The sequence below is a fragment of the Quercus suber genome, unplaced genomic scaffold, assembly GCF_002906115.3.
Source record: "Quercus suber isolate HL8 unplaced genomic scaffold, Cork oak 2.0 scaffold_42, whole genome shotgun sequence".
NCBI classification, from domain to species: domain Eukaryota; kingdom Viridiplantae; phylum Streptophyta; class Magnoliopsida; order Fagales; family Fagaceae; genus Quercus; species Quercus suber.
The window spans coordinates 1,963,300-1,972,813 of record NW_027069507.1 but is presented as its reverse complement, the minus strand read 5'-3'; positions in this window follow the sequence as shown (position 1 = coordinate 1,972,813).

Genomic DNA, 9,514 nt, shown 5'->3' with positions numbered 1-9,514 from the left:
GGTCTTCAGTGTTTTGGGTGTCAAGGGTATGGTCATGTTAAATTTGAATATCCTACTTTCTTGAGGTCTTAGGGTAAAGTTATGGCTGTAACCCTTAGTGATAATGAGGTTTCTAATGATGAGTCTGGATGTGACGAGGATGGAAACTTCATTGCTTTCACTACTACTGCTGTAGTCAATGAAAGCGTGTTTGTTGAAAAGAACCTTTCTGACGGGGAACTCTCTGAGGACGCAGATCTTCAAGAGGCCTATAATAAACTTTGCAAAGTTGCTGCAAAGGATGCTATGAATGTTGAACTTGGCCTGAAGAAAATTGAATCGCTTGAACTTGATAAGAAGAATTTGCTTGTTAAATTATTTGATGCTAATGTTCTTTTGAACCATGAGAAATCTAAGAACATGCTCTTGCTTGATAAAGTTAAAACTTTGGAACATGATTTATCTGTTGCTAGATCTACTAGTTCTAAACTTGATCAAATGATGAATGTTCAAAAGGCTCCTTCTGACAAATCTAGATTAGGTTTTGTTGAAAGCATCTTTGTGTTTGCACCTAATTCCACGAACTTTGTTCCTTTATCTTCTTCTAAACCTTTCGTGAGTGAGGTTGTGAGTGAAACTGTCAAACCCCCTGTGAATGAGGTTGTTAAACCTATAAAAGTTTCACTTCCTAGGAAGATTAGGGTTGATTTGGGAGAGTCTAAATCTAAAGAGTCTACCATTTCTGAGGACAAGATGCATGGTAAACCTGCTTGGGTTTGTTATTTTTGAGAAAAGTCTGGACACATTCGTCCTAATTGTTACAAGCTTTAAGCTGCTAAGAGAGCAAACAAACCAAAAGTGCATGTGCCTCAAGCACAAGATCCTATGGCACTCATTGGTGAATTGGTAAAGGTTTTAAACCTTTATTCCAATCTTGGAGTTGGAAATCACTTAAAAGTGAATAGGAACTCCAATGCTCGTGGTGCATCTAAAAGGTTTTGGATGTAAAAGACTCGATCTAAAAGTCTTTCTGACATGGTTTTTGTGCTTCTTTGCTCTACTCTTTTGTGACCATTTTTTTGGTTTTTGTGTTGTTTTGTTTCTAGGATTTGCATTGCATAACATTCATGTATTTCATTCTAGGATTTTTAAAAAAAAAAAAAAAGAAAAAAAAAAAAAAGGAAAGCAAATTGTGTTTGACATTATTTTTCTTGGTTTTTGAAAACAAGGTTGGTTAATCTTTTTACACATAACAAGTCTTGTGTACCTTTTTTAGCTTTGATGAGCTTATTTATTGCACTTAACTAGTTAAAGTTTTGTAGTGCATGTTGTGTGGGAAAGATGTTTATGGTGTCTATCACTTTGTCTTAATCTTGAAGTCACATGTTATTTGACTATCGGACTTAATCCTTTTGAGAAAGGCATAAATAACCATCTCACCACTGTTCACTAGCCAATCATGAACATCTTAGTGCATATTATAAGATTTTGTACTTGAGAAAGTGTAGCACATGCACAAAAAGAACATAAGGTGTAGCCTCGGTTTAATTACTTAATAATTAAAATTGGTGTTTACTATTAGGCTTGATGCCAAATCACATAACTAAAAACTGTGTGTACTATTAGGCTTGATGCCAAATCACATAAGTAAAATTTGTGTGTACATTATGAGGCAAAAATTCAAGAAACTTACATGATTGCAAGCTTATGATCTAGGAGATGTGAGAGTTATATGATGTAACTCTTTTGGTGATAGTCTCTTTCAAATTCTATGTGATGAATTTTGTAGACTTTGTGTTTGATTTCTATTCACATATCACCTCACATGTATCTCAAGCTTTTGCTAGATGCACACACTACATAAGTTACTCTTTACTAAACACTGTACATGTTATTGTGTGTGTTTTTGTTCTAACCAACCAAGTTTGAAAATACATTGAGTATTATTCAAAACATTTTTTTTTTTTGCTTGAGAATTTAAAGAGAGAATGGCTGAAATTTTCTTTGAAAAACTGGGCTTAAAACTTGGGTTTTTGAAACAGCATTTCATCTCATACTCATGCATTTTGATTCATCAATTTTAATGCTTTAAGGAGTTGTGCCCAAAATGTGGTTGTTGTTTTTTCAAAACTGTGTTTTTTTCAAAAATTTTGTGGCCTCTGCCTGTTTCGATCGATCCATTCTGTTTTTCGATCGATCGAAAATTGCTTAAAATCCTTTTAGGAATCTCGGGTTGATTTGATCAATCGAATGTAATTTTTGATCAATCGAATATCACGAATCAGGTTTTTTAAAACACTGTTCTTGACTTTTTCAAATCACTTTTTCAAATAGTTTCAAAACCTTTCTCTCTCTCCGACTCGGCAAGCTCACTCAGCAATTTTTTGTTGTTTTCCTCCGAATCTTTTGCAAGGAATTTGTCCTCTGAGGCCAGTAAGTCTATTTTACCCCTCTTTTTTTCTTTATTTTCAAGTTTCATGCATTTTTCCTTGAGATTTTCGGACCTATTCTTTTTGGGGATTTTAATGATTCAAGCCTTTTTAAGTGAAATTGATCATTGGCTTTTTGTTGAGACATGATATAAACATGATATTGATGGTTTAATTTGATCAATTCTGTGTTTTATGAAAAATTGAAAATTCTAGGGTTTGAAATTGATCCGAATTGGGGATTTGTTCAAATTGGGTTCAATTGATGAAATTGGCTTGTTGAATTGATGTCATTGATCATTATATTATGTTTTCTAGCTTGTGTGATGATCAATTTGTCAATTTTTTCCAAAATCTTAACAAGTGGTTTTCAATTTTTGGGGTTTTGTTAGAAACTCTATGCTCAAGCCAATTTTGTGAAATTGAATTTAAATTGAACTTAGTTTAACTGCATTAGAACATGCATCATGACATTGTAATTGTTCATGCATCATATAGATTTTTGTTCTATATTTTTTTTTTGGTACTAACTTGCAGTCTGCTCTTGGTTTGTGTTTCTTTTGTGTTCTTTTGGTTCTATCTTTGTGTCTTTGTCCTTTCCTTAGCATCATGCCTAGGAAGACTAGAGCTCGTAGGTTTGTTCCCTCACCTTCTCCTCCCCCACCTTCTTTTGACCGTGAGAAGTTTCCTAGTGATAAAAACCAAGAGATTTTTGAGAAACTGAACCTTAAGAGAAAGATTTGGGTTGAGCATTCTGTTGTGTTAGATGAGATTGATCCTGCCATTAGGGCTAATTTTGAGCATCGGGGCTGGTTACCTTTGTTGGATATTTCTGATCCTCCTCCTTCGGCTACCCTGATTAGAGAGTTCTTTTCGAACATCTCTATCCGCGTCTATGATTCCAACACTTTGGTAAAGAGTTGGACACGAGGTGTAGAGCACACCATTACTCCTACTGTAGTGGCTGATGCTCTAGGGGTACCTGTGGTCCAGTATCCCGTCTATCCGTATGATGAATCTCCTCTTTTGAGTGATGTCATGTCATACATCACTAGGTCTTCTATCCAGTGGGGTTCTGATCCTAGGATCACCACTGCTGAGCTATCAAAGTTGCACTATCTCTTCTTTAGGATAGCATGTCATTCTATTTGGCCCATTTCTCATCTTTACACCATTCCTCTCGAGCGGTGTGTCTTTTTGTACGCTCTTGTTACTGATACTCCTATTAGTTTTCCTCACTTGTTTCTTTGTTCTTTGAACGAAGTTTATAGGAGTTCATCTTCCTCTCATACTTTTGTCCATCCTATCTTTATTCATAGGATTTTGTTATATCTTGGTCTAGATGGTTTCCTTTCTTCTGAGCCTGTTCATGTTATTGCTCTCATAGGTGCGTCTTTTCTTAGACAGAAGGCTGCTCATCTTCGTGTTGACTCTAAACACCCTAGGTCTGAGCCTTTTGGTAGTGCACCTCCTTCTTCTTCTTTTACAGGTTCTGCTAGTGAGGATGTTCCTGATCCTGTTGGTGATGCTGCTGCTGCTGTTGTTCCTTCACCTTATTCGGATGACTTTGATATACGTCGTACCTTGGAGACTGTCATGACTGTTCAGGCGGCTCATGGTCAGATTTTGGTGGACTTGCTTGATGAGACACGTGCTTTGTGAGTCAACTTAGCATATCTTCGTTCACCCTTACCACCTCCTTTTGATGATGGCATATGATTGTCCTTTGGCATTCCGACAAAAAAAAGGGGAGTAGAGTTTTGACACTGTAGAGGAGTTTTTATAGTTAGGGGGAGTTTTTCTTTTGTTTTGCAGAGCTAGTGGAGATATTTGGTTGTATCTAGGTGCTTCACTTTTTATATCATTTTTTTGGGGCTATTCATGATAGGGGGAGTTACAATGATTTTGATATATATGATTCTTGTTTCTTGTGTTCACTATGTATTGATTTATATTTATGAGTTATTAATTGATATATGTCTTTATTATATGTTGTGTGCAACATACAAGAATGTTTTATTTTTGTTGTATCTAACTTAAGGGGAGAGTTAGTTTACATACCTGTTGCTTTACTGTTCTCTGTCACATATGCGTTTATGCATTTGTTGAGTGTTTCAAGAATATATAGGTTGATTCAATTGAGCTGCTGTTTACACTTGCAACAGATGGACAGTAGTTAGGATTGAAATAGTGTTATGAGCATTATTTTTGTAAAGGGCTTTTATTTGTAAACTTTGAGCTTTTAATTTGTGTTTTGTCACGGATTGCCAAAGGGGGAGTTTGTTAGGTTCTAAAAATTTAGGAATTTATGTATTTAGAACTCTAATGGTAATGTTGGCAAACAATGATCAAAACAATATGTTTAGTCTTGTTTAGGGTTGCTCAAAGTTGTGTAATTTATGTAAAGTTGGAATCGAGAGGCTGCAGATGCATTGGTGCATTTCGGCCTAGTTCGATCGATCCAAAGTTAGACTCGATGGATCGAAAGTCGGCCAGAATATTTTTTCCGCGAAATTTCCAACTCAGCCGTATCTCATTAAATGTTTTGGGTTTTATGTTTTTGCCCTAGGTATATATGGCAAAACCCTAGCCACGTTTTTGAGAGTTGCTCTGGTTGTATGGTTGCTCATATTTTTGCTGTTTGTGTGAATCTCTTGTGAGATCCTTGAGGAGTTTTTCTTCACATAAACTTAGGGTTTTCAAGGTAGAGATATTATCAACACCTTGATGATTAACTCAGTTGTTGCCATTGAAGCTTAAAGAAAAACAAGCGGGGGTGCTTGTATCTTGTGGAGAATTCAAGAAAGAAGGAGTCCGTGGATTCGGAGCTTGCACGTGGTCATGTTAGTAAGTTCTATTAGTAGGTAGCATTAGGAAGTCAAGCGAGGGAGCTTGTAAGTCCTTTTGTATGAACTTTGATTCTTTCATATAGTGGATTCGAGTTTACCTTGAGGATAGCTAGGTGAAATTCTCCCCAGGTTTTTACCGTGTGGTTTCCTGGGTCATCATATCATTGTGTCATTTATTTTTCCGCTGCTTTATATTCTTGATATGATTGTGTAACCTAGATTTGCATAATTTTACTAAGTTAATCACTTGGCTAATTAATTAAGTTAATCTGGTTGGGTTAAGGGGTCTAAAAACCGTTCACTCACTTTATGTGTAATTAAGTCTTATGGTGTATTTGGATATCGCTTATTTTGTTGAAATTGAAAAATTATTGCTGAAAGTACGGTAGATAAAGGTAAAAGTTAGTTGAAATAATACAGTGGGACCCATAAATAGTAGCAAAAATAAGCTAAATAGTGAAATAATTTTAATTTTTAATCCTAACTAGAAACGCACACTTAGTTTCTAGAGAGTTCAAGAAAACCTTAAAGACAATTTACAAGTGGTATTGTTAAAGACACAAGAACACTTAAGAAAATGCTCAACAAAAATTGAAACTGCAGATGTCAATACCTGCTCGATACTTATCAATATATCGAGATTTAATGAACCTTGATACCTTTGACACCTTTCGATCTATTGTGTTTTAGTATTTTGATTTTCAAGATAAATTTTCAGCCCATGATGACAATGCTTCCTAGGGTTTCATGTACTAGGGCTCCATAGCATATAAAAGCTATATTTTACGGTAGTCATTAGATGTACAAAGAGGATAGAGGAAAGAGGTAGAGCTAGGGGGGCCAGGGGGACCATGGCCCCCTTAGCTTTTCCAATTTTCCATTAGAGTAGTGAAAAAATTAGAATTTATACAGAAAATGACTTATTGGCCCCCTCTCAAATTTCAGAATTTGGTTCTTCAAAATCTAAAATTTAGACCTTAGATATGCATGATTGCCCCTCAAAATTTTCAAGTAGTTTAGAAAAACCCAACAAATTTAATTAGTGCAAAAAATCCCAAAAATTTAAATTACTACAAAGATATAGCCCATTTCGTAGCCCATGACCTTCCAAATACCCAAAAAAAAAAAAAAAAAAAAAACCCCAAAATTTCCTTTTCAATATATCCCAAACCATTTCGTAGCCCATGACCTTCCAAATACCCAAAAAAAAAAAAAAAAAAAAAACCCCAAAATTTCCTTTTCAATATATCCCAAATCACCATGGATCAATCCTTCAAATATATCAACTTAGATTTTTCTTTTCTTTTTTAAAGACCCAAAATATATCAACATAAATCTAACCCATCGCGCGCCGCCAATTGCCTTGCCATGAGTCCGTGGTTATCCATTGACTCTAGCTCCTTCAAAGCACCACAAGTATCTCTCCCTCTCTCTATTTCTCTCTTTGTTTAGCTTGTGAAGGCTATGAACACCAAGTAATGAAAAGCAAAGACACTAATTGTAATTTACTGCTTTTGATATACCGTATGCTGTAGAGTTGTATTGCTGTACTTCAGCAATTAAATTTTAAAGGATTAAACTTGTCTGAGTTTCTTTTGTGGTGGGTCTACCAATTTCATATATAACTTGTGGCTATGATTTTTTTACCATTTTGTTTATAACTTTTATATAATATATTAATAATGATAATGATATTACAATGCTGGCGTGTTGTTGATTTTTCTCGTGAGTGAATGTATGTGTTATTGGAACTTTTTTTTTTTTTTTTTTGAGATCCTATAGAATATAAATAGTGTTGTATAGTTTATTAGTAGTGTATTGTTCATACATTTTTTTCCTTTTTAAATTAACTGAATAAATAATTCATAAAAGTTTAATATCAATGTTTCAAAATATGAGTGATTTATGGGAAAACTGTTCACAATTTATGTATATTTTAAGGAAAGAAAATGTTTAGTATAATGAAGAATGTACGGCACAATTTTGTTGAGTTAGAAGTTATTTATGAAATATATATATATATATATTTTACTTAACATTTTCATTATATTTATTATTTAGCTGGCCCCTCCTGAATAAATTTCCTGACTCTGCCACTACATGGACAGATACACGCTTAATAGGATTTATTGTGACTTTTTGTGTACCCTAGAGTTTTGCGCCTAATTACTTCTAGATCTTCAAGCGTAGATTGAATAATTCTGCCAAACTACAACAATCAACAATTGTTGTGGTGTTAGTCACATACTAGGATTTGTGCAAAAGAGAATTCTTTACAAGAACAAGTTCAAATGGGTATTGGAGTTGATACTGGTATAAGTTAGTAGATTCTACTAGTTAGGGACTTTGGGATAGGTTGGTTGGGTTAAGATTCTTTGTACTTGCAACTGCTTGATTTTTTATTAATGGATTCTTTGGGAGTGGTGACCTAAAATCCACCCTGTGGAGTTTTTGCTTGCGAGGGTTTCCCTCATCATGATCAAATCGTCACGTCAAACTTATTTTCCATTGTACTCTAATTTAGTTTGATAATTTGATTGTGCCTTAATATGATTTGCATATAGTTTGACTAATTAATCAATTTAGGTAATTTGATTAATTAACTGTGGTTAATATACAACCCAACAATTTCTTTCAAAGTTGTATTTAATCAAAGTTTTTAAAGATGGTAAAGTAGAGAATAGAATATATATATATATATATATGAGATAACAAAAGTTCCTCTAATAGGCATAAACTAATATACATGCTTAATTGCTATTAATAGGCTATGACTGAAGAGGATAAAAGTTAAGGTTGATGGATCCTTTCAAAATGAACCTGCCATAGGTGACGGTGCTGAGTTAATGGATGATCAAAAACAAGACGACGGATTAAAGTACTAAATGGAAAGACCACATGACGGATGGTCTCCCATAGTGGACAGATGATCTTCTATGATGGACAGATTCTAGGTGCACGTGCACAAGGCTGACGGATATCAAGGCCACGTGGCACCCACATGGCTTAAGTAAACTCCAAGGAATTCTAAATGGAAATATCTTGTACCCTACAATTGACCCTGGTCAATGGAATCCCTATATGGAAGGAATCTTGCAAGATACGTACATTTATTAGGATCATCCAAATAAGGAAACATCTTCTTGCCCATGAAATAGAAGTCGGTTTTACATCATTATAAAAATACCAAGCCCTCAAAAAAAAAAAAAAAAAAAAAGATACGCATAATTTACCCCATCTCTGGCACTCTAGAGTTGTGAAAGTTCTCTAACTTAACTTCGAACGGTCTTTGGCCTATACCACCCTAGTGCTCTCTGTAAGGTTTTTCTTCTTCTTTGTTGTGTAGGTTTAGTCTAGAGCACACGAGGACTGTGCAGCTTATTAATGATTTTCGGTATCATCAGTTGGCACCATTTGTGGGAAACTGTAAGGAAGTAAGCCATACTACCACTTCCCAGATGAAAAGTTGCGTGATACTTACTCGTTTGATGGTGACCACCAATAACAATCAAGGGGATGAACTACGCACCACCGCCCTTGAGAGATAGGTTCAAACTTTTGCAGCAGTAGTAGAACGCCTCACTAAGCAAAACTATGACCTAGAGGAGCAGCTATGCCAAAAGAACGCAGTGCTTAATACCTAAGAAAAAAAAAAAAAAAAAAAAAAGATACGCATAATTTACCCCATCTCTGGCACTCTAGAGTTGTGAAAGTTCTCTAACTTAACTTCGAACGGTCTTTGGCCTATACCACCCTAGTGCTCTCTGTAAGGTTTTTCTTCTTCTTTGTTGTGTAGGTTTAGTCTAGAGCACACGAGGACTGTGCAGCTTATTAATGATTTTCGGTATCATCAGTTGGCACCATTTGTGGGAAACTGTAAGGAAGTAAGCCATACTACCACTTCCCAGATGAAAAGTTGCGTGATACTTACTCGTTTGATGGTGACCACCAATAACAATCAAGGGGATGAACTACGCACCACCGCCCTTGAGAGATAGGTTCAAACTTTTGCAGCAGTAGTAGAACGCCTCACTAAGCAAAACTATGACCTAGAGGAGCAGCTATGCCAAAAGAACGCAGTGCTTAATACCTAAGAGAAGGACCAGGAAGGTACCAGAACTGAGAGAAAGAACCAAGAGGGGCCAGAAGGCAGCATCGCCTCAAGCAGGCAAGAGTGACAAGATACAAGCCGTTTACTACTCTACCACACATGGTTGCAAAGATGCAGATGATGAAGGAAATGATGGACTTCATGAG